Below are 27,583 nucleotides of genomic sequence, written 5' to 3'. Positions count from 1 at the left end.
TTCATTTAATCTTAGACCATCCGTCAAGGGATCTCTTCCAGTCTGTGACAGTCTACGATTGTTAACACAGACCATTATACTATGTGAGAGCAAATTACAGACCACGATACTATGATGGTGATTTGATACTGTAGGCTGATGCGAATCACATGACTTCAGTTGCACTTATTCTATATGGCCATGATACTATGCAGAAAGCAGGGAGAAATCTTCATGTTTGCAGAACTTTGATATAAATTTTTTAAACAAAAAGTAGTGTTGCTCATGACGTAAGTTGAAAAAAAAAAAACATTGAAAACACAGATAGACACATAACAACAATTAAAATACTATAGATGATATTTTAACATTGACAAATAATGAACACTTCACCTTTTTTTGCGCCACCAGTACCACCAAATTGAATAGCAATTTGTTTGTTTATGTGACAATACATTTTTTTCCACCATGTGAACGGGGAAAATAATACTAACCAGTAATATCATATTATAATGCGCTTCTGTCCAATCAGCTCCCAGTGGATAAAATTATGTCCCCACCCTACATCATTTCCAGTTGAATAGTCTGTTTCACTTCAAAGCAAAAACCACTTCAGCAGTTTATGAACTTCAGGATGAGCTTTTATTGATCAGCTATGTGCATTAAGAATCACGACAAGTGTAGAAGGAAAATAAAGAGAAGAGGAATGACTGTTTTACTTATTCAACAGCTTGACATGGACCCACTCCCTCATTCCCTACATCCATCCCCCCACACACACACTCTTTCAATGGAGAGACAAGTAATCAATGGGTGGCCAGAGCCCAGAGCCCTCTTTCCAATGATAGTGAGCTGGCTTGACTACATAATCAACAATTATATCTCATAAATAATAAGTGACATGGCATATATATATTGTAGTACTCACCTGGGCTTTAAGGACAAAAGAGTGTTTAATCATGATAGTAGTGCTTAAAGGAACATGCGTTCAACAGCCGGTCCTGCACTGTGAACTTCATCACACAGAGCAAATATTGTGTGTTATGCTTTTGAACACCTCTCTTTCTTCTTCACAGCTCTACGGGGTGATCAATGCACAGCTACAGCTGGTTGAAGGGGACCAAATCCATAAAACAGTTGATTTGGTTCCATTTTACCAGCTTTAGCAAAGCATTTTTGGGCAAGACGTCTGTGTGTGCCAGAATCCCAAGCTCAGGACCGGAGAAGGACACTGTAGAACCTGTAGAAGAAGAACAAGAAAGTTGAGTGGAGTTATTTTTTTATTTTTATTTTTTAAGTTAATCATGAATTATTGATGTTTTTGAGAGGCAGCAACTCATATTTGTACTCCAGAAAAAGTATAGAGCAGGGGTTTCACATGCAAATGTAGGATGTGGAGGTGTCTAATACAGCCAGCTGGACAATACGAATGCAAAAAAGCAACTTAAACTGGGCTATTAGAGAGATGGAGTCATTTATTCAGTATAGATACAGCAGAATCTAACATTTTAATTTGCATATGGCTTCATTTTAAAGTTTTTTGTATGTGCTTTGGTGCAGAATACAGCACTCGGGCGTATGCACAAATTTGCACGTTTCAGCTGAAACTGGATCTGTGGGTGACACAGCTGTCCCAGAGCAATGCAGTTCATTCTCGCCCACGGCAGTTACGTAATGGGTGCAAAGAAAATTATTGGGGGTAATAACTTCCTTTCTCAAAGTCTTAATATAACTACAACTAAAATAGAAATAAATGGAAGCTAAATAGAATTAGCTTTAAAAACAAAAGTGTATTTAGGTGGCTGAAATGAGTATTTTTAATAGTGTCCCTTTTATTTTAATCCACGTTTTTTTATAAATCTGCAGGAAGTGATTCTAAATTTTGCATTGTGCTGTAAAAGTTTTTCTGTCTTATTTTTCTCTTTTAATTTGTATTAGCATCATGTGAGAATGTTTATAATGTAGGGAAAAGCAGTAGATCAGACTTTATTTTTCCTACTATCCATACACTATATCTGAATTGCCAGTTGCAACAGGAGTTTTAGTCCGGCCTGGAACCGTGAGTGAGTTTGACACCACTGCTTTAGAGACTAGTGCAACCAGTATCAGTTTAGACAACACAAGCAAACAAGAATTAATGTAGTCAGGATCAGGATAACAGTGGTTTACGATTGTAGAATGGAGGTATATGCATCGTTGTTCATAGAGAAAGGGCAGGAAATGAACTGAAGAGGTTGGAGAGGAAAACAGTAGTGGCCACTGATAACAGAAGAAACCGTGTAAATGATGGCTGCAGACAATCTTGAGAAAATAAACTCATCACAGGCCTGTCAATATGGCTAATGAAGCCAGGAGACAAAACACTGCTAGAATTAACTTCCATTTACCCCCTTCACTTTCCACTCTTCCTTTGTCTCGCTTTGTCTTTTTTATGTCTCATTCTCCCTCGATGCCTTTTAAGCTCTCTCTGTCTGTTTTCTCATTCTGTCTGAAGACTTTGCTTTTACAAGGCAGCTCTTTGCAGTTTAGGCCAGCTCATTGTGTTCGGTTCTTTATGTTTGCCCTTCAGGCTCCTTTCCTGGATCTTTAAATTAGCATGAGCTAATAATTTTGCCATTAGTGAAGTTAGCTGCCATTTCTCCCTGGGTAGCCTGAAGAAAAAAAAGCTTGTGTAGTGTAAGTGTGTGTTTGATCCAGCTCAAGGAAACAGTGGCATTATATTTTTTTATGATGGGCTATTTGTTAAATCATTTCTGCATCCACTTTGCTTTTGCGTTATACCTCAGAGCAAACCCACACACGCAGCATCCAGCACTCCCTCCCCTCTCGTTCGCTCTTCCTCCACTTCTCTGCAATTCATATTTGAGGACAAGTGACGTATGTAAGGTCAGAATGGTCACATACATATACAGAGGACTTTAGCTGCTTGATTATTTCCAAGAGTATTGTAATTGCAATTCGAATTAACATTATAAAACATGTTTTGTGTGATATTTAGATTTTTTATTCTGTGCTAATAATAAATTATTGTAACCAAAAGTATTATAAACATGTTTTATAGTGTACACCATATGCATTCTGACTTTAGAACCAGATTTTTGCTTTCAGTGTGGGAGGAAAATTAGGGTTAGTTGAGAAACAGTGTAAGAAAAGAGTGGAGGAAGATGGACGGCAAGAAAACAGGAAGTAGAACACAAGGCAGGGCAGGGGGAATACATGACCTTATTGCAGATTTACCGCATAATTGTTCTATTATTATTTATTTTTTACCTTTGTGTGTAATAAACATTTGATCTCCAGTATCAGCCTAAATCTAAATGCTAAATTAGCATCTAAAAACCGACAAGAAGTAAAACATTAAATATCCTTTTTGTCCACTGGGTTCATTTCAGTTGTATCTGTGGATCAGCGCACACATAGAGGACAGAGTTAAAGGGTAATAAGAAAAAGATTTTAATTCAGTCCATACACTCAGCACCTCAAAGCTACACTATGTAACATTTTTGGATAAAAAAAAGAGCATAGTGATGAGTGAGTGTAAAAAGAATCCAGCTTCCAAACCATGTCTTTACCCAGATACGCATTAATAAGCCTATAAAAATTATTAATATTTTATAGTGGGTAATTGCATACATACGTCATTCACCTGTGTGTGTCACACCAAAAGTTTACAGCTTTAAAGACACATTTACACAAAAATGGTCCTGTGCGCAAGGCACTACATGTTTGATTGGAATTTTTTATTTTTATTTTTTATTATTTCATTCTGTAAGTTTTTTGAAAGACTAATTTTTGGATGAATTTGCTTCCATGTTAACTGAGGTACAGGTTGAAGAATGCATGTGTTGTGTGTGACCCTGCATGTCTGTGTTTATTCTAGGACTGTATGTTCTGCACATTCCTTTTCTTATTAGGACAGATGAACATGTGTGCGTACATGGTATTACATAGTTACAATAATACATTTCAGTTTTTTATGACTTTATCTCTTTCCCTTTCCTCCCCTTCTCATTTCTGTCTATCTATTTTTGTCTCTATATATAGACAAAAGTGTTTCTAGTTGCACATGTAAGTAACACTCCTCTTTAAACAAAAAAACAAGTGATTAAAGGGACAGTTCTCCCCAACATGAAAATTCTGTGATCCTGTATTAAGACTTGTGCTATTCCAGACCTGTGTGACTTGCTTTTGCAGAATACAGAAGAATATATTTTAAAGAATGTTGATCAAGAAACTAAAACTGAACGGTTTTAATTACCATTGACTCCCTCTATGGACAAAAAAGGTTATGGGTAGTATGTTTGCTGCACAGATGTGTGAGGCTGTGCTTCCCTTGAGTGCTCTTAAAAGACAGCAACTGAGGATTTGTGGTAATTGAGTTGTTTAGTAGACCTGACCCCATCAGATACACACACTGTGGATGCCACAGCAGAGCCTCTGTGGACACTTTAATTAGCTAGCCGACTAACTGAGTTAATTCACTTTTCAGCAATGCATTGAACTAAACAGTGTGTTTTGCTGTGAACTTTTAACAAGGGCCTTTAGCAGTTATTCATTTTTTTCCTTCTCTATACATCAACTCTCAGAAAAGAGATGAATCACGCTAGCACAACTAGCTTCCCCATTGTTGGTGGTTTGGGCCTGGCTTTGCGCAAAAGCCTGGGGCTAGAGTTTTGGAGGTGCCCTCGGATAAGGCAGAGGATGTGGGAAGAGGTGCTGGGTGTGCTGCAGTGTGTTTGCAGTGCTGGCTTCTCTCCTTCCCTCTGCATTCGGACGTGAGCGCTAGCGTAGGCCCTTACTCAGCACTATTTGTGGCCCTGATTGGCTGATCCAGGCAGAAGACAACTACAAATACAGTAGACAGTAGTCAGCTTTTTTTTTTTTTTTTTGTCAGAATTTAGGTTGATTCAGCTTTCATTAAAGAGTTAATTTGGGGTTTTGGTTTTGAAGCTGCATTTTGTTGTATATTGTGCAAAAATGTTGGGCCTGTTTAATCACATAGGGTCATTATTCCTGCATTGGTTCATTGTTTCGTTTGGCCATTTCACTATTTATATCGACGGAGACAGTAAATAATAGGAACATTGTTGGTCCTGTCAAAAAAGCACCACTGTGCAACTTGTCCTAGGACGTTCAGAAGTCCTAACTTTTTATAAACATTATTTTAAGATTTATATATTTTTTTTGTAACACTAAACTAACATCCCCATAATGTTCTGGGAACTAAAACCTGTTAGCTGGAAGACTACTTTATTATTATTATTATTATTATTATTATTATTATTGATTTTACTACTAACAAAATGGCCTTTATTAGTTTTATTTTTAAAGTAAAAACTTTTACTATAAATGTTCAAAAGTTTCAGATTAAAACATAAGAGCACTACCACTCAGTATGCTCGGACAGTTTCATCTAATTAAACACTGTTTTATCCTGTTTCGATTACTCTGAGATTACTGGCATCTTTATTTTGCAAATCTTTGATTTAATTTCAGAATGATGTAATCCCCAAAGCGGTTTTATTTCTTAACCTTTTAATCTATCAGGAACACCTTTTAAGGAAATCAATAGCAATTTAGCTTTTTTAATTATTTATTTAATCCTTTTGCTTTTTCTTCTTTCTGCAAATGATGGATCAGTGGGAATCGTCTAGATCATTTGCTCTTTCTCTGTTATTGTAGGGGTCTTAAACTCTTATTACGTTTGGGCCACTCTCTCTCTCTCTCTCTCTCTCTCTCTCTCTCTCTCTCTCTCTCTCTCTCTCTCTCTCTCTCTCTCTCTCTCTCTCTCTCTATCACATTGTCTGTCCATTTTTCGCCAAGAAAAGCCTTGGGTCTGGAATAGAGCATGGGTTAACATCTTTACATCTGCAGGAGGAGAAGCAGCAGCTAAAGTGCACATGCTGTAATTGATAGGTCTCCACCACACTGAAGGCCTCTGTTCACAAACATGTACTGAAGGAGCTTCTCATGTCCTTATGACCTATTATTATATAACCTATTATTATATAATTTCAGTGTCTATGTGTCATTAAGATCTGGCAACTAACTGAAATATTTTTTAAGTATTACAATTAAAATGAAATAAAAAAGTAAATAAAAATATAATAATATAATTCAAAATATTAGTAAAAACAATAATGGTATATAAATAATGCTAAAATAAAATTGCTCGAGATGCTCCACACAATGTCATATAGTACTATGTTATTTGGGAGATGTTTGACTGTTACATTATAAAATGATGGATGGCACTTCTTAAAGACATCATAGATGCTGATGTCAAATTGTGTCAAAGAGAAAAAACCTGGTGTTAAAGAGGCTTATTTAAATGTGTGTCCACCTGAACAATGACAGTGAGAATGGGCCCAGGGGCCGATGGAAGGGTGCATGCCTGCACAGTGAACAGATGACGGCTAAGCTTGCTTGCTACGCACACAAACACACATATTATATACACACACACACTCAGAGATGAGGTCATATTTTGTGTGAGAGTCTCTGACTGTGTGCCATCTGAAATCATATAAAAGCTTGAACAATGCTTAAACACGTTTATGTAAATCATGCATGCTGTATAAATGTTCTTACATTCAATTCAGTGTACAAATGGTTTTATAAATGCTTCACGCAAATTTATTCTGCTCATGCACAATAAAAATGAAGACCTGAGTGTGAAATCAAGATGGTGGTGACAAAGTGATAACCTGTAGTGATAATTTTGTTGCACGTGTTTTTTTTTTTTTTTTTTTTTTTTTTTTACAAATTACAGATTAATAAAAGCACATTTTAAACTGAAATGTGTAATATTTTCACATTTTACTTATATTCACAATCTAAGTAAACTGGTAAAATACTTTCAAATAAATTTGATATTTGATAAAGTTCATATAACCAATATCCTTATTCTAACCTTAAAATAGTGTCAAATCTTAAATATTTATGTGTATCATAACATTTGTTTTCAGTTTTCAGAATTCTGAAACTTTATTTACCCAGGCTTAAATGAGATTTTGTTTTCCCAGATTGGCAACATTCGTGTTGTTACTACCCAGTGTGAGGCTTGCTGATTTATATTTTCTACCTTCCATTTACATTGAGAAGAATTTGGGTGACTCTACTGTGTGCTAATTCATACACAGGGTCTTATTATTATGTATCTATTTTCAGCTCTGTTGTAAATGCAATGAGGTCGGTGTAATGTCACAGAAGTAGACAGTGAAACTCTGCAATACATATGATGAATATACAGGTCAGCACTGAGAGCTCTTTTAAGGTCTCTCCATACCGAAACTTCTTTGGGATAATCTTACCCTTCTTTCCCCAATGTCCTTGCTTATTACCCTGCGTTCTATCACTCAATCTCCTGATTTCTCTCTCTCCCTCAGTAATGTTCTCAGCACTTGGCTAACACCCTGTGTGGCGGCGCTGGAATGTTAACTAGGTTCTTCCTGATGCTGCACCTCTGAAATAATTGTGCACTTAAAGGGCTGTGTGATCACAAATGTTCCTTATAAATGTGAGTACATCCTGCTCACCTGTACTTAAACTCCAGTACTGTTCCAATGACCTACTACTGAATCCTGCACACATGCTAACGGTAGATTTGCACAGAATAGCAGTTAATGGAGTCAGTGTGTTCAATAAAACTAAGCTAACGTCACTCATCAAACAGACCAAATTATATTTCAAATCATTGATATATGTTTTCTACTTTTACTTCTACTTTTATATTTGTAGAATAGTAAATAATCAATTAACAAGAATGTAAGGTATTTACAAAACGGTATTAACTGTTACAAACTGTGCTATTCAGTGAAACTGTGGTTAAATTGTTTATTTATTTTTACATTTATTTATTTATTTATTTATTTTTTTGAGGGGGGGGGGGTACAATATATATTATACAAGTGTGCCAGGAGGCCGGCAATTATTGTAAAATGTCAGTAAAATGTCACAAACAAGATAGAGTGTAAAACATATCTGGCATATGTCTGACTTATATACATAACATATACATTTATGTAAACATTTTGAGGAGTTTCCAGTTTTATTAAGACATTTTTCTATATTATGTAATTTTTTGTATTTGTTTTTGGTTTTTTTTCACCTGTGGCAGTGAGGGCAGGGGTATCTTTATAGAATAATGAAAAATAAACATTATTTCCTAAAAGTATATACTTTACAGAGGTATAGATACAGCTTATTTATATATATTATAATTCAAATGTCACTGATTAATTTTAAAAGCCTGACTAATTAGTAACATATAAGGTGTAAACTATTATATCAGTATAATCAATAATATCAATAAGGTAATGGATAGACGTTAGTATAATATTGAGATATGGTCTCATTGAGATTCATTGGGTTAATATTAATGTAGGAAATAAAAAAAATAAAAAAATACATAAAAAATAAATACAATTGTCACCAGTCTCCCCTGTTTACAAATGTTTACTTTCTTCACATTATGTTTACTTTTTATTCCAACCATAAATATATTCTCTGTCCCTGCTGGTAGTGCGAACAATACAGAATGTTTTTGTTTTTGTTTTTTTAGATATATATATATATGGCGGCCAGTATTGCTGAATGTGCGTTGAACTCTCAGGTAGTGAATTTGACTCCGCAGGAGTGAGTGTCCTGTGAGAGGAAAGATAGACCACTGCAGGAGATTTTTACCACTTTCGCACACCCACCACTCTCAAATACTACAGCATTCAGGGATGTTTCAGAATTTAATATGCCTATTACATAGTTATTACTATGTAGTAACAGTGTGGTTAGTGTTTGTAATGAATTTGCGGAAATTGTAGTGGCTGTGTAATATAAACTTATTTCAATTAAGAAGAAGATGCCTCAGGCTGAGGGTGAGCCACAGTACTGCATGCAGTCTGCAGTAGTGAACAAGTCCTGTTTCGTATCAGAAGGAGAGAGAGAAGGTACAGGAATTAATGTTTTACTCGTCGCCTCGTAAGCTTTATGTCGGACTGCCCTTGTTCTTTTAATTACTTCATCCTGGTTAACAGCTCCAGTGAATTTTAATTATCCAACATTCAAATTTTTGGGAAGTACATGCATTTGTTATCAGAGCGTTTTGGGAGAGTAGGATGTAATCGCAATTGGAAGTATATAAAGCATGTTCTTCTGTGGGTGATTTTGCTGCCGTTGCTGGTGTTAGGAGATGTTGAGCTCTTCCGACAACTTCGGTGTGATGGGAAAAAGTAATTATGATGTCACACAGCAAACTTCCCACTGAGAAGATGCCCTCAGCTAAAAGAAAAAGTCCAGCCCATAATAATGTCCATCTGCGTTACTCAGCTATACTGTGATATTCTATCATTTAATTTGCAAGACAGTACAGCATGTCTCTCTGTCCTTATCGGTGTTTTATTTTATTATTATTTTCATTTTTTTGCTGTGGGAGCATGTTCTAGATAAGGCTGACTGTTATTGGGGTTTAAATGGTAGCAGATGTCGCTTTAATTGATTGAAACAAATTACCAACACATTGATCCTCAGTTCAAGCGTTTCGTACGAGTGGCACTGAAGCGATGTGTGTGTGTGGGGGGGGGGGGGTTGGGGGGGATGTGGGGGGTGCTGTGTGTTGCACCGCACTGGAATATTTTCCGGTTCGTGGAGACAAAAAGCTGTGTGTACACACAGGACATATACAAGATTTCAATGCTTGATTAGTTCTCTAGAGTTATTCAACCTTTCATCCATTCATAGTCAGTTGCAGATGATAATGGTCTACATAATTGATTAAATAGTTTTTAATTGCTGCCTTGTGGAAAAATTCACTGAGACCCTGACACTGCTCACTTTGTTTCAAAAATATTCTGAGCTGCCTTCTGTGTTTAAAAGCTCTATTTGTATTTTAAATTTCTAAATCAATTTTACTTTCTGCTGCACTATTTGAACTCGGTTTAAGCTTTCATAAATTACACAAAATCAGTCACCCATGAGGTTCAGTTTCAGTTCAGATGCTGCTTTACTAGACAGTGAGGCATTTCACTATATTTTCAAATGGAGGGCATGGCACACTGAAACACAAGGTTTGATTGATAGCTTGATGAGTCCCCAATGGTAGCACAGGACAAGAAGGTTGGCTAAAGGGACAGAAGATTTGGATCAAACACCGATCTCATCCTACCACACTCTCCTGAGACTAGACCTTTGTCCACAGTTCCACCTCTTAGCATAATGCTGCTGTTTTACAGACTCAGAAATAATGTGTCAACAGATGCCAATAAAGGTGTCAACACATACTCTCATTTTAAAATTCAATTGTTTGTGGTGCAGTTATTTTTTATTTATTTATTTGAGTAAGCAGTTATAAATGCAGTGTCATTAGAAAGCAGAGATTTATAAGGTATTTTTCATGGAAACTACCTTCATAAATTTACAACACACTTGAACAAGGATGGATGGACTGCGAGAAAAAGATGTCCACCATCATTAGGCTGCCTATTTAAGCCTGCAGAGTTCCCTAATCTGCTACTGAACATGGTTGGGAATGAATGTCATTTAAAACGTATGGTACAGGTCAAGTTAATTTCAAACAAATGTGCAAACAAATGTGCCCTGATAGTTTATTGAAAATGGTGTGTCATTATCTAATGGTCTTAAATGTTTTATATTTTGACCACCTTATAATGCTCAGATTTATTATTATTATGAATAATAATAATAATAATAATAATAATAATAATAATAATGATGATGATGACACAACCTCCAATTAAAATTAATTATTGTTTGTCCAGTTAAAAAAAAAAGAAAAAAGTTTTTATTCTGCAAGAATGCATTACGTTAACCAAAAGTGATAGCAAAGCCGTATATAATAATGTACATAAGCAGCATAACATGTTCAACATTGATAATAAGAAATGCTTCTTGAGCAGCAAATCAGCATATTAAAATGCTTTCTAAAGGATCATGTGCCTGAAGATTAATGATGATGCTAAAAAATTCAGCTATGCATCACAGGTATAAATCACATTTCATAATATATTTAAATAGAAAATAGTTATTTTAAGTTGCAATAATATTTCACAATATCACTATTTTTACTATATATACTGTATAGGTCTTCTTTAAAAAACATTAAACATATCTTGCCAATCCAAACATTTGAGTGTATATCAATTAGATTGTATGCATCAGGAATGTGGTACATACAGTAAGGTCTTATACATATATGAATATACACTGTAGTTTGTGACGGACCCCTCCCAGTACACCCCTGCACTCTGGTGTTCATCAAATATGCTCTTCATACACTGTCAGAAAAAAGGTACAAGAGTTGTCACTGGGGCGGTACCTTACAGTATTACCTGAAGAGTCCATAAAGGTACCTTAAACTGTACATATTAGTACTCAAAAGATACCACCCCAATGACAGATTTTGTACCTTTTTTTCTGATAGTGTATGCTCCTAAATTAAACCCTCTGAAAAGCACAAATGCACCACATCCTGCGCTGTTGTTTCCTTTCATTCCGTGTCAGTACTGAACCCAGCCCTTCAGCAGACTTGTGTTAGGAAGACTAATAATGTTATGCTCTGGAACTTGCCTCCTTATTGCCTGTCTTAAAAACTGTCCTTGATTTATCTGGCTCCTCACAGTCACACCCGCATCACTTCCAAACTGCGCTGCACTTGATCACCGCTCTCGACCTGACACCATCAACCAACGTATTTTTCATAATCTCAGAAATCAGACCCCAATTTATGATTTACTATAACAAATCCCAAAAACTCTCCGGAAATATTTATCCACAATTATTGGCTCTCAGCTTGGCACACGTCTTTCTCAGAATTGACTTCACCTCATGGTGCGATTACCCGTCGTGTACAGCATATATGATTCACCATCAAGCCAATTTGTATATGTTTTTCTAGCAGGATATTACTGCTTGTACATCTATTGTTGTGTTATTATATGCTACTCTATTTATTTAATGGCTTGATTTCTTTTGGCATATCTGAACCTATTTTAGGTTGGATATGTGGCTTAGTGGTTAGCATGCTGTAGGGCTGTTCCTTAGGTAATTAATAAATAAGGTAATTCTGTGACGCATAGCTGAATTTTTCAGCAGCCATTATTCCAGTCTTCAGCTGAGTAATAATAGCTGAGTATTAATTTAGTAAAAAAAACTCCAAACTTTAGTGGTCTTTAATGAACAGAAAGAAGTGAACAGCATTTATTTTACCAATTTAATGTTTACTTGCTGAATAAAAGTATGAATTTCTTGACAAAAAGTAAAAATTACTAACCTCAAACTTTTGAATGTATTGTGAACTCTATCCTGTAATTATTCTGCCTTCTATTCATCTTTCCCTTTATTCTCTACCTTTTCAAGTTCAAGTGGCAAAAAAAAAAATCCCACTAATATTTCCCCTAATAGCTCATTAGCTGACTATATGTCTTTTATATTTTAAACTTTGAGAATTATGTTAGCATACATTCATAAATTATAATATCGGGGTAAAATTATAGACTTGCCACAACTCTTACATTTTGTCCTATCTTGTCTATTTTACTTTATTTCTTCCAAATATTTCCTCTAAATCTTACTTATGACATGAAAAGAGTTATCAGACATTTTTTTACTTCACTTGCTTTCTACCCATTAGACCCAATTCCCACTCTTCATAAACATCAAATATCTTCTTACTGGCTGTGACTGTGTTGCACGCGTAGACCTACAAATAGCTTGTTGGCTGGGTTTGTCCTGTATTTAAACTGGGACTAGTAAGTGTGTGGGGATTCCAGTGGGCCCTTTGGCCCCTACAGTCCCCTCAGTGCTGGGCTTTGGCTGTCTCAGCTCACTGGCTTAGTCAGCATTGTTGCATATTTAATGTCCTGGTGAACGCTTCCACCTGCTGACACAGGAAAAGTGACAGAACAATACACCTCCCAGCCCCCTACATCCCTCCGTCCAGCAGCTTCACAACCTGTCTGCCGAAACACAACCATCATCAATCCAGCCTCTCCCTTGCTCTCTCTCTCTCCACCTCACATACATGCTATTTCACATTCACACATTTCACAGCCTGACCTATCTTCTGTCTATCCTATGCATCTACCTACATATTGTCCATTCTCGGTCGCTCCTTATTTCTTTCGGCAATCCCATGGGAGGCTTATCCCACTTTCATCTGATTTCTCTTCTTCCTTCAGGCTATATTTTCTGAATTGTGTTGTCTCGCTTTACTTTGACACACTGAAGGCCTCAATTGACAAACGCATACTGTAGCAACCATTATAACTTTTCATTATAACTTAAAAAAAAATGTCCCATTTTCGGACGTACCTTTCCAACAAAATCATCTTAAATCCATAGGCACAGGTCAGTTCGACACAGGCCCTGCTTAGCTCAGTATTGATGTAGTTCACACATCCTCGTATGTTATTGTTGGTCTCAGTGGACGTACTTTACCGGGTTCTGACCACCTCTGACCATCACACAGCTTCCCGTAACACAGTCCACAGACATGAAGACTCAGCTCTGCCCTTCTGCTAAAGGCTAAATGATTATTCCCCAGCAATGCTTACACTCACACACACACACACAGACACACACTCGATACAAACGTAGGACAGCTGAGCCTGTCTATCCAAAAGTTCATCTATGTACTTAGTCCCTCTGTGAGTACAGAGACTCTGTGGAGATGAAATATATACATTTATTAATGAAGTGTCAAAACTGCCAGAAGCTAAGAGGACATTTTAAATGAAGGTGCCTGTGTAACCCTTGGATCTATTCTATTTTATTTATGATATAGATATCAGCCACCTTTCAAAATAATCCCATTTTGTTTCTTTGTAACCTAAAATGAAGACACAGGCGTTTTTTGTTTTATCCAGCTGTATTCACTCTGTTTAAATTATAATATCCAAGTGGAGGCAAAGCACTCTCAAAAGATCTCATGGGATAAAGTTGTGGACCGGCACAAGTCAGGCGATTGATACAAAAAAAAAAAAAAAAAAAAAAAGGCCACTTGGTCACAACCAAGTTTTTCCAAAACACACCACATATGAGACGTAAATTGAAATATTTGGCCTCAACACCAAATGATGTGTCTGGTGGAAACCCAATCCAGCTCACCATCCAAATAGCAGCATTCCTGCAGTAAAGCATGGAGGTGGGGATATCCTGTTATGAGCTGTTTCTCTGCAGCAGGGACTGGAGCACTTGTCAGGATAGAAGGAAAAATGGATCGGGCAAAATACTTCAAATTCTTTTGTCCTCTGTCAAAAAGTTGTCAATGGAAAGAAGGTTTCCCTTTCAACATGACAATGTCTCAAAGCACACAGCAAAACTGAGCACACAGTGGTTGAAGGAGAAAAAGGTAAATGTCTTTGCATGGTCTCGTCAGAGCCTAGACTTAAACCCCACTGAAATCTGTGGAATGACTTAAAGACTGCAGTCCACAAACACTCACCATCAGACTGAACTGAACTTCAACAATTCTGCAAAGAAGAGTGAGCAAATATTAAAAAAAGTCTAGAGAGCAAAGTTAGCAGAGACATGGTGGTTCTACAAAATAATGACACAAGGGGTGATCCTTTTTTCCAATTCAGTGATTCAGTTTTTTTATTTTATTTTATTTTGTATTTGTTTTGGGGGTTTTTTCTGACATGTTTGTGTTTTGTTTTTCACTTGGATATTGTAAGTTTCACTGATTAAATACAGCTGGAAAAAACAAAAACTGTGTCCGTCTTCATTTTAGGCTGCAAAGCAACAAAATGTTATTATTGTAAGGGGGGGTAATTATATATATATATATATATATATATATATATATATATATATATATATATATATATATATATATATATATATATATATATATATATACTGTTTTATAGGTCAAAAACTTTTTTTAAATAAATCATTGTATTAAGTGTAGTAATGCTTTATTTTAATTAATATATTTTTTTTACAAATGTTTTCTTATGTGTAGACCATTTTTTTTCCCCAAGTACTTCTGTAAATATTAAAATATTAAAACACACACACACACACACACACACACACACACACACACACACACACACACACACACACACACACACACACACACACACACACACAAATACTCTTAATTATAGTTCTTAATTACCAGATTTCAGCGACACACTCTTGCTTTGTGGGATTTACAAAAAAAAAAAAAAAAGAAAAAAAAGCAGTTTGACTGAAATGCATTTTGCGGATATGGCTAGTGATATTTATTTATTTTATTTGTTTTACAAAACCCCCAAAACAATAAAACATTTTTTTTTTTCTGTGAAAATCCTCTCCATGTAACTGAAAAGAAAACATGGACTATGATACCAGTATCCAGTGTGTTCCCAGTGATGAGCAGAGGTCATCATAACCAGTTGTGTCAAAAGTGGGATATTCATGTTCCACAAGAAACCACGGATATAAATATCTAGCAGTCAAATCAACTGGACTTTGTTATAAATTATTTTGAAGATGCTTCACCCAAGCGGCTTCATCGGTATAACTCTAATGCTATGTGAAAGCTCTTTCTCTCTCTTCACTGTCTCTCTCTTCCTCCCTGATTTTATTCATTAGTAAGCATTTGTTCACTGCACCATCTGAACTGCTGTCTGTGTATTTTCGACACGAGGTGACCACCGTTTGATTACTTCATAGAAACCCAAGCTCTTCTGCTATCGTTGCATCACTTCGCCCTGTACATCATTAGTTAATAGTAAATTTAACAGTAACATCCAGTCACGATTAGGCCAAGAGAAGTCTTTCGTAACTGCATATTGAAAATTCCAATTTACATTCTACATCCCAGCACTTAAAAACACCTAAGCTATTCACTAAACAAATTTACCATTCAAATCTATTGAAAACACACCGGCCTTGTAGATATTCAGTAATTCCTTAAGGATGTGTGTGTTCCTTAGCCCCGTTTTTTCTCTCACCTGGGATACATACTTCTTTACATTCCATAGCTGCTCTTGTTCATATGGGCATATAAAGAAGTATGTCTACCAAGCAGGATACATGGGCACATGGACAAATGTATATCACTCAGATAATCCACAAATATCAGCATGTATGAGCCAAACCACAAAGGTAATGAGCATTAATTGCTATTTTACAAACACAGTCATAGGACACACAAATCCACACGCGGAAGAGTGCCCATTGCACTTTCAAAACTTTACATCCAGTTTTACTACAAATGTCACAGGATTGCCGAGTTAATTTCTGTGCCACACCGGCATAGTGTCTTTTCTTTCTTTTCTTTTTTTTTTTTGGCAATTATATCCCAGAAATTGCATAGTCTTGTGAGTTTACAGGTCAGGTCACTAACGTTGCGGTTTTTTACGTGTCATTTCACTTCAATAAGCCAACTGAAGTCCATAAAAATAACATCAGGAGGAGCTCTCTCCGTTTTGACACTCCAGAAAGACAAAAAAACGAATCTCAGATGTAATAGATTCATACAATTTTTCTTCTTGCCTCTTCAATCTGCAAAAACTGCATTGCTGTACACACACACACCCAACACACCCACACCAGGCAGCATGTGCTAGTTTTACTGGAAGAGCAGTTTTTCACTTAGTCTACACAGAGCACAGCCACACACGATTCACCTTGACTGTCAGCCCGAGAGGTACAGCTGCAGCGAGAGGAGAGGAAGAGAGAGCGATAGAGAGAGATTCTGTGCTTACCTAGTGGGTAGCTGTCAGGTAGAGTCCTCCTGCTTCAGATGGGCCAATGCACCACAAGGAGGAATGAAACAATAAAGGGCAAACAGGAAGAAGTGCTCTAGCTTTTCCTCTCAGTGTCCCAGGTGCTGCCTCTGCAGTCCCTCTCTCTCTCTCTCTCTCTCTCTCTCTCTCTCTGTTCTGCTATCTGAGTCTATTTATCTCTACCTCACATTCTCTCATTCTATCTTACATTCTTTCAGTTCCCTCCCCCCATCTCTTTCCCTCTCCCTCTCTCCTCACATGCATGTAGTGAGAAAGTTTAGGTGTAGCAGAGGGCTGCTGTGTACCCTGATCTTCTGCTGTCTGGAAATGAATGGGGAATAAACGTGCATGACCTGCCCTCTCTACATCTCTCCTGTCCAGCTCCCTCTCTCTCTCTCTCTCTCTCTCTCTCATCATCTATAATGCACAGCCTATAGATCCAGTACACTCCTCCTCCTCCTAATTCACTCGCTACCTTTACCACTCCCTCTCTCTGACCCCTGACATATGCAAGCACACACTGTCTCTTAGCCTTTTACTGTCTCTCTCCATTCACTCACAGTTAAAAGTGCTTTATTGCATTGACAAATAAACTGTACGTCACTTTTGTAGTGCTTAGGTGATTTCAGTTTAGATTGGGTGCCAAGAAAATATAAAAATAGTATGTTGATGACGTACACTAAGATAGAAATGTGCAAAAATTGTATCTTCAAAGGAGCATCCTGTGCAGCATTTTGGCAGAAAAGTACTTGTAAATATCAATATTTACAGCAGAGTCAAACTCAATTCCTGGGGGGCTGGAGACCTGCAGAGTTTTGTTCCAATCCTGCTCCAACACATTTATCATGTATATTTCAAATAAGCCTGAAGGACTTGATTAGTCGGATCCGGTGTGTTTAATAGAACTGAATCTAAACTCTGCAGGGCTCCTTTCCTCCCGGAATTGAGTTTGACACCTCTGTTCTAAAGGATTACACCTTAAGGTAATTTAGCAATTTATCCTAATAGTGTACTTTAATTATCCTAAATAACAAAAAATTTAATAAGCAGAGAAAATGGAAAAAATGGCACATTTCTCAAACCGTGTAATTAAGCTATGACAAGTGTGTTTGTGTAAACTGCATGCTACTTTATTAGAAATAATTATCTAAACGTCTAAGAAATAATTCTTAAAAATGCAAAAAATTCCTAAAAAACACTGAATAAAATAAAATAAAAATAGAAATCCATGGGTGCAGTATATCCTCATTTATGTTATTATGTAAATGTGTGTTGTACACTTTGGGAACACAGTTGCCTCCAAAAGTGAACTTAATAAATAATTAATCTTAAATTAATAATCATTAATAATATATATATATATATATATATATATATAGATAGATAGATAGATAGATAGATAGATAGATAGATAGATAGATAGATAGATAGATAGATAGATAGATAGATAGGTACATGTAAGTGTGTCATTTTACACAGCTACAGTTTAAGGAGAAATTGTCCCTAAAAGTGAACAAAATTTGATGATATTATTATGATTATACTAGTGATGATACTAGTTAATATAATAATTATAACTTGTGGGTAACTTGACTTCAACATATAGTCTTGAGGCTAGTGATTAGGTAATTATCTTTAGTTTTATATAAAAAAACATTTGAAGTCTACGGTAAGTCCTTATGTAGAGGTAAATGTATGTGTGTTAAGAGAGCGTTCACCTGAAAATCCCCTCTGCTCTCCTTCCTATACTCTGATCAATACCAATTTATAAGCAAATACTGCTCAGCTGACTCACCCATTTAATGAATTAGACCATCGCTGATGTCACATCACTAATGAAGCCCTTCTCTGGAGTGTTAAGCAAATCTGCCGAGGGTTAGCTTAAATATGCCTGTGTGTGATATTGAGTGTGCTTAAGAGGAAAGGGGTTTTACTTTACCAGTCCATCCTGTGTAAAAAATACGATAATTATGAGGGAAGAAGCAAGACTGCAGGAATATATGATTGCTGCAGTTGTACTCAAAGAGTGGCCGTGTGTGAGAGGGAGAGAGAGAGAGAGATAGTGTGAATGATATGTGACTGATAATTACAGCAGAGGGCAGTCAGAGGAGGAACAGACCGTGTCTCTGATCCTATACCACCATGTGGTTTATAACAACATACGGCTGAATCCTTTATGGAATGAGCGTTAATGACTCTTGATCATAGACAGATAAGCAAAAGTGAAAAATGTGAATAGTTGCTATTAAAAAAGCAAAAGGGATTATGGGTGAGTGATCTGATACTATCTTGAACATGCTGCGTGCGCTGTAGATGAGAATTCAAAAGCGCTCGGCGAGTCATAGCGCGCATACAGAGCAGGACATATTTATGCATGCGGTCAGAGCAGCCTCTCCCATCACACTCTACATGTCCCACAATCCAACACTGTCTGTCTTATGTTCATACATAGTCATCTCCGTGCAACCACAATATGCTGCTTGAGCATTGACAGTACTGTACATTTGTTCTTGTCATATGATGCATGTTCACATGAAAAGTTTAATTCAGTTTAGACTGTTGAAAATATCGTTTTTAATAGTAAGAACAGAAAAAAACAAAGTCTTGCTAATGCACTTTGAATTTGGGTAAAACATAATAATAATAATTTTAGGGCATAATTTGTTCTTACCCATTACGTACATTTTAGTGCAGTTTAGTTTGATTCCATTTATATTGTTAAACGCCCTGGGACTTTAATAGGAGCAAAATAACAAATACTGTCAAAGAACAAATAAAGTCACAAACTTTCCAGTGCACTTAGACAATTATAATTTAGGAACAATAACAGAATTTTGTCAATTAAGAGCTTTTATTTTTATCCATTCACAAATAGTTAATTTGGTTCAGTTCAAATTACTAAACAAGATTCAGTACATTCAGTACATTCAATTAATATCCCATTTCATTAAATTATATTTAGTATTTTAATAGGAGGGAAAAGTAGGTAAAAAGTTGTAGACAATTTTGTGCACTTACAATTTTGTAAGTTAATAATGGTGATTTAGAATGTTTTTGTTGTTTTACATTCAGGATCAATTCAGTTAAGTTCAGTTCAGTTTAGAATGTTAGAAAGACTGAAGTAACATAATCTTGGTAATGCACTTAAACAATTACAGTTTAGTTACAAAACAAAACAAAAAAAGACAATTAATTTCATTTAGAAATTCATTTTCTGTTCGGGTGCCTTAACAGCGCATTGCCACAAGCAGCGATCAGTTGCTAGCAGCTAATAGCTAAGTAAATTGTGGCTCTTCTTTCTGCATCAGCACTGCCATCAGAGTAATTAAACTAAACGTCCTCATCATAAATCAAACCCACTCCTCCCGTTTTTACCCACCTCTCTCATAATTTATTCCTTATATGATATCAGTCTGTGGTTTGTGTAAATCGACCCCTATGACCCTACTCTGACACACAGAGTCATGGCCAGCTCCTCATTCAAGTCGTCGCCCCAGCAGCTCAAGGCCATAGATAGCAACATTACCAGGAAATAGGCTCGAACGCCAATCAATGCACTTACACAGAAGCAGGTGTATCATTCCTGCGTCTAACTGAACATCCAGATCTTCACAAAGCTCCAACCACAGGCAACAGCTGCTGCCATCCTGATGTCACCTGATCCATCCCAGCTCCTGTCCGCTCCACATTTAAATATGACTGACAGACCATGGGCTAATGCCTGTCCTCAAGCCATCAAAGTAAAATTAGAAAAAGAAAAGTAAGCATCTCCCTGGCCCACCACACGGCTAAATATTAATTTCAGGGGCCAACTGTGGTGGAAGTGCTAACAGTATACTTTAAAAGTCTTCTTAAGAAAGACATTTAAAAAGAGTGTAAAAATTACTCAAAGAATTTTAGTTTGTCATCTAATGATGAACGTATGTGCTAACGTCACAGCTCTCAGTGTGATACAGTGTGGAGTTGCTAGCTTTGCATGCTAACACTGCTGCTAAAACTACTTTGACAGGAGCCGGATGGCTACACATGCGGTCTATGATTGTTCCCCTTTCATCCTCACGCACGCGCTGATACATCAACAGAAAATCAGAGACTCAGACAGGCTGAAATGTGGTAAAACACACTTACAGTATGTGCATGTATATGTATTTACTCACAAACGCACACACACACACATACTTACCAGAGAAAGGCAGCTTGTGTGTGGATCCAAGAGGCAGGGGGAGCGTCCGTTTCCAAGCAGCTGATTCAGCGTTTGAGAATTTGAGGATGAGAAGAGAGAGAGAGAGAGAGAGAGTGGTAGGGGGGATGGACAGATGAGAAAGAGATGTGGATGAAAAGAAATGCAGAGCGTTGCCATCAATACTGGAGTGTTCTCGGCGCAAACAGTAGAGCAGATTAGCAAAAATATCGGACGAAAGTGACCAGGTCAGATGAAATTGCCCTAAAATTGTACGTTTAGCTTGGTATCTTAAGGTACGTACAGAGCTACGCCCAATACCTAAAACAGGAGTAGGAGAAAGTATGGACAGTATGCTGACAGCACTAAATGAAAGACAGGCGGTTAGAGAGAGTGAGACAGAAAAAGAAGAAGAACGGCAGAGCAGGGAGCAAGTCAATATGAGGTAAAGAGCGAAAGATCAGAGTGTTTGTACAACAGAAATCAGAAAAAAAGCACGAGATGAGGCTGTCTCTGTCTTTTTCTTGTTCTTCTTGTTTGTCCTTACTGTATATTCCATCCTGCCTGTCAGCTCTGTCCATACTTTATCCATTAAATGTCCTTGTCCTATCACATGAGAGACAGCAGCCATTAAGGCCAAAAATGACGTCACCGATACGCGTCCACGTCACAGAAAACGACAAATCTTAGCTTAAAAAATACTTAAATGTCACAATGTTGACTTCAAACATGTTTTATGCCAAACGTTTTGACGGGACAGACGGGAAGTGTGCAGAGGGGCTGGTCAGAGGAGCCTCCCACTGCGCCAAAGCTTTTATACCCCGAGAGGCAAGGCAAAGAGGAGCCCCCCAGCCCTGCACCCACTCCCCTATTCTGCCTGGCCTTATTTAGTGAAGCAGGGCAAAAAATAGACCCTCATGTGCTGCTGGCTTGTGCTTATCTGAAGGGGTAGGGTCAGTGGGGGTGGGGCCTGCACTGGGGGAGGAGCTGATGGTAAAATGGGAATTACGTATTTTCTTTTGTCACTTGAGCACGTCCTTACCTTTTATTATTTTCACCCCCCACCCACACCTCCAGGCTTTCTGCCTGGCCCATGGAGGTATTTTTAGGCAAGCCAAATAAAGAGGTGCATTCAGTTCCTGCCATGCCTTGCCCTGCCCTGCACCACCCACTAGTTTGGTGGCTTTTTGCATCCTGCTATCTATGGTCAGAACCACTGAGATTGAAGAGAGAGCCGCAGATGTAAAGAGATTCACTGCAGTGCTTCTGTGCATCAGATTTTGTTTATATGTTACAGAAATCGAGACACATTGAGTCACACAATCCAGCAAGTTGTTTCCCCCACTGAATCTTGTTGTGTTCATTAATTTAGTCATTGAATAATTGATTGATGCAGTGTTTAATCATTTGCACAGTTTTGTAGTCTGTGTGTCATTTTCTGTAACAGAGCAGTGTAGATGTGTGCTTGTTTGTAGAGATTTGGTTCCTCCTGAGGTTTCCTCCTCAGTTTACCTTAACATTTTAAAGGATTAATTCAATTCAATTCAATTCAAGTTTATTTGTTTAGCGCTTTTTACAATACAAATCGTTACAAAGCAACTTTACAGATAATTATGTTTCTACAATATTTAGTAGTAGCTTATGGTGGTGACTGTCAGTTTGTGTGCATATGACAGGATTTTTAGAAAAATGAATACAAGACATAGTCAGCCAGACAACGAACATTATTAATATTATTAATAATTAATAATTAGTATATAATGCAGTCACACTTGTAGCAATATTTGTTAGTTCTGTTTGTTGATTCAGGGTTGGCATCACCTGAGGTCCTCTGAGGGGTCAGCATCATCTCTTCTCTTCAGACTGGAGCTTGTGTAAATCCTAGTTACCAAGGGATTAGTTCACAAGAACAAACATTTTCTGATAATTTACTCACCCCTATGTCATCCAAGATCCTCATGTCTTTCTGTCTTCAGTCACAAAACAATTAACTACAACTAATTAACAAATTAACACAACTAAACAAAAACTTAAAGCCAAGTAAACCGTGCAGTTCGAGAGGACAGCTTGGCCACAACGGACCAGTGTCTCCCACACAGTCTGTAGCTTGACGCTTTCGCAGATCTATTTAATTGATAATAACCAGTGCTTGTCCCATTAGAAATCTACACGACACAAGTAACATTACATCATTTCATCATTTATTTATTAATGGATAATTTATTCATTCCAATTGTCCTAACCCCAGCAAAACATTTATGGGGGAATGTGTGGGCCAGATGGGGTGAATTTTAGCACCAGCCCAGCCCTGATGACTTTCCTCTTTTAGGGCCAGAAAGGAGACTTTATAATAATGCAATTATTTGAAGTAAACTACTTAAGGGAGCCATATATGTTTATGGAAACCTGTTTGCTTTGATATTTACATTTATTCATTTAGCTGACGCTTTTATCCAAAGCGACTTACAATTGCTATATATGTCAGAGGTCGCATGCCTCTGGAGCAACTAGAGGTTAAGTGTCTTGCTCAGGGACACATTGGTGTCTCACAGTGGATTCGAACCCAGGTCTCTCCGACCAATGGCATGCTTCTTATCCACCGCGCCATCACCACCCCATGATATCAAATATCTGATATATGATAATGTATTTACTGTAATGTTTTGTTGCCTGGAATATTTAGTGTGCATCCTTATTGTATCTCTGTGTGTTGGAGATAAAAAAAATAAAATACAATAAAAACCTGTGGAAGAAAGTGGCACCAAGGGGGCCCTTGGGTTTGCTATAGCCCCAGTACACTATGTTATCTTAATCCAGGCCTGCATAAAACATCTGCATGAAACAAAATCAGCAGACGGGATCAATACTTCATTCCTACAGTACCAGAGGGTGCTGTTTCAGGTCCCATTACTAGGACCCGATTTTATGTGACAGCGCCACCTTAGCCAATTGTGTTCCAACAGAGGAGACCTGATTCAAACATCAAACAAACAAATACAAAGACTACAGATCCGTGGATTTTTTTTTTTTTTTAAATCTTTCTATCTTATTGTTTTAAATGTATACAAGCTAGAGTGAACATCAGTGTGTGAGGCAGGGTCAGCAATCTCCATTCATTATTCGCCTATTTAGGTGTGCTGCTGAATGTTGTAAACTGGCATTTGTTTTCAAATTATTTTAAATCCATTAATATACTAACAAACACTCATTTGTAGCATAGTTGTTTTGCTGTTTACTGCACTTCCTAAAGCGGGTCACACATCAGACATGAAGCAGACTTCCTTCCAAGTCCGGTGTTTCTTTCCAAGATAACTGAATTTAAAACCAGAGTACATATAGAATATATTGAAACAAATTAGGTTAATATTTCAAGAGGATTACCAACAGGTATGTTAAGCATTAGGATTTGATGAGGACAATAATTACATGTAGCCTATGTGATAGAAAAAAAAAAAAATACTGTTAAGTTTCATAATTAAAATACTTTTTTAGAAACTGGGGAAAACAAATGGGATGGTTTACACTGTCTGGTGAGCTACTGCATGTAATAGAATCTGTATGCCTCATTGCTAGGTGGTGATAGTGAAGCTTAAAAACTAGGACAGTGAAGTAGAAGAAGAGCAGTAGTGACAACATCAGTAATTGCCTTATTGGTTGCTTCATTGTAGGAAGTGTAACATAGTTTAAGGAGGGGTGTGGTTTGTACTACTGCAGGACACAAACGGATATACTTGGGTGAAGAAGTAGTTTTCTGTTAACTGTATGTTTTGTATATGGGCCAAAAAAGTTCTCATTCTGCATTTTGTCTTCACTATTTTACTATATGCTGGCAGAAGCGGGAGGAGGTAAAGAAAGGAAAATTATTGACTTCCACTTTAAAAAGGCAATCTCCACACAAGTGCTCTTGGGGAAACAGACATATGTGAGCTACAATCTCTGTCTCTTTGTGTGTGTGTGTGTGTGTGAAGGTATTTGAGTCTGTTATGAAAGAGTTGATGATAACCTGCTCCCTTATAGTGTTCCCAGTAGACAATGTTCCCATCACCCTGAATATATAGCGTTCTGTCATTCTATCTGTAATTTTATCTTTTTATCAAACTATCATTCTATTTAACATTCTGTTGTTCATTCTCTCTAACAGACTTAAAAAGGATCCCTAAAGTGCCTTGAAACACACAGCATTATTCTATGTGGTGGCGTAAATTCAACTGGAAAAGGTAGAGAGTGCGGGACATATTCAGCACCCCCCCCCCCTTTTTTTTTTAAATAGCCAATAGCGTTTTGTTTATATCTGCTCGGGCCAGAACCATTGAGCTAGGTAAAGCTGCATTTGTTAGCCACAGTCTAATACCCCTTAGATTCAATAGAGCTGTTTTGGCAGAATAGGGGGCCGTTCACAAATCGCGTCTTTTGCATGCTCATTTTCGTTATTTCCAATGTGGGCGCGGTATGCACGCTCATAATGGAAGCGCTCGTTTTTTTCAGGCGCGTCTGCACCGCATCGAGTTAAAAGCATCTCAACTTTTCAGAGAGCCGCAAGCGCACCGCGGGTCATGTGAGAAGAACTAACCAAACAGCTGCACCGCGGGTCATGTGAGAAGAACTAACCAAACAGCTTCATCCTTTCCCGTAACAACGTTCAAAGCTCAGCCAAGATGAAGGAACAGCTGACCATAGTTGTATATGGATTGCCATTTAGAAATAAATTTAGTGGCAGAGCTACTGCAAGCGATTTTTAGAGCTGCAAATCCATTCATCCTTTCCTGAAATTTCCGCGCCTTCATGTAGACAGCACGTCATGGTTGCTTAGCAACGGCTTAGCAACGTCTCAAGGGCGCTTCTGCGCGGGCGCTTTGGAAAGGAGGAGAAAGCGCCGCGCCTAACGTTTTCCACGCGTTTTTATGCGCGAAATGTAACCGGCCCCTAATAATAATAATTCCTAACATTTATACAGTGCTTTTCTGGCCAATCAAATCGTTTTACATAGAAGGGGGTAATCTCCTCATCCACCACCAGTGTGCAGCATCCACCTGGATGATGTGATGGTAGGTATATTGCGCCCGAATGCCCACCACACACCAGCTTAATGACAGAAGTGACGAACTGCAAGATTTGAATCCGTATATCTTCTAAATATGAATGTTGTCACTGTTTTGGAGCACACTGCCTTATAGATAACCTTAAGACTAACATATTGATAATAGCAACCAAAAAAAACTTTAATTTTGATTTCATGGGGACTTTAAGCTGTAAAGTTATTTATTGTTTTATTTGCAGCCCCACAGTTTTCCAACAGGACAAACTTCCCATCAGCCTGACTCTACATATTGAGCGTTTGTTTGCCTGTTCATTTGTTCATTCAGTCTTTCTCTTATCTGCTGGATTTTTGCTGTTTTTCATTGTACAGTTCATCAGACTGTTTTTTTTAATTATTATTATTAAATCTAAAGTCAATTAGTTAACTTTTTATCATAAAATAGCCAGTCATTTTGCTAGATAATACTCTTATTCCTTAGCTGGGATCATGTAGAGCCCTTTGAAGCTGCACTAAAACTGCAATTTGAACCTTTAACCCGTTGGCCACCATTGAAGTTCATTAAATGGAGAAAAATCCTAGAATATTTTCCTCAAAAAACTTAATTTCTTTGCAACAGAAGACAGAAAGAAATTAAGACCTTGGATGACATAGAGGTGAGTAAATTATCAGCATATGTTATTTTAGAAGTGAACTAATCCTTTAAGTATTTATTTGGCTTTGCTGTACTTTGTACTGGATTTGTTGTTAATTAAAATATGAAGCATTTTGTTCTTTCAATCATAAAACAGTTGCTCACCTGTCTTCCATTCGATTGTTTTTACTGCCTTTCTGTCAATCACTTGTTCGTTCATTTGTTCTATCTGTCTGTAGCATGACTCAAGTAACATCTAATAATACTCATAGAACATCAAGTGAAAGAAAGAGTGACTTAGAAAGAAAGATATGGAGGGGTATCAATGCCAGTATCTATTCTTACTCTTATTATTACACAGCATGCCTCTTCTGTTCCTGGCATCTGTAATCATTAGTCTTAAATGCAACACCAAGTGTCATTACGGGTGTAAGCAAGTATATTTCCCTGAATCTCTTCTTTAAGTGCTCTAAAATCCTCCACTGTCTTAAATAGTGTTAAAAGCTCTGGGCTAGAAATGCAAATATTGTAGGTTTGATCCCAGGTGGGACTGATTCATGAATTGGAGATTTACCAAAGGATTGTTGCCGCGGTTGTGCCTTTGAGCGAGCCGTTCAATCCTGGTTTGCTCTATCTATGTAATTAGTGTCCTGTTAGTCACATTAAATAAAAGGCTCAGCTAAATGAGTAACCAAATCAGCAGTTCAGAAATTTGTATATATTCTGTGCATTACATTTTTCACACTGTGCATTTCCATAATAAAGTTCATCAAAGTTTCGCTCACAGCTTTCTGTATTTGTTCTTTGTGCTCTGTGGAAAAGAGATCATCGAAAAGCGCTGCAGTACAGTTAACATTCAAATGCTACTGTCTGAGGAACTTGTCTGTGGCATAAGATTAGTTGACAGTTTTACCAACTGCCTTGTATAATATTAGTCTATGTCACATTTAATGAAGTATAGAAATTCATGTTATTAATGCTGAAATATAAAGATGATTATTCCACTTTCAGCAACTTTCTTG

General features: G+C 37.3%; 1 long non-coding RNA gene across 1 annotated transcript; it reads right to left on the bottom strand.

Moving 5' to 3' along the window:
• Positions 1–602: 602 nt before the first annotated feature.
• On the bottom strand, positions 603–21,755 carry LOC113094627 (uncharacterized). The gene is made up of 2 exons (XR_003288141.1): positions 20,896–21,755; positions 603–4,824 (listed from the first exon to the last, which is right to left on the bottom strand). It is a non-coding gene; the product is annotated as an uncharacterized LOC113094627 (long non-coding RNA).
• Positions 21,756–27,583: the final 5,828 nt, after the last annotated feature.

Source organism: Carassius auratus, unplaced genomic scaffold (assembly GCF_003368295.1).
Source record: "Carassius auratus strain Wakin unplaced genomic scaffold, ASM336829v1 scaf_tig00215414, whole genome shotgun sequence".
NCBI lineage: Eukaryota > Metazoa > Chordata > Actinopteri > Cypriniformes > Cyprinidae > Carassius > Carassius auratus.
The sequence above is the reverse complement of the archived record's forward strand: the minus strand, read 5'-3'. Positions and strand labels throughout refer to the sequence as shown.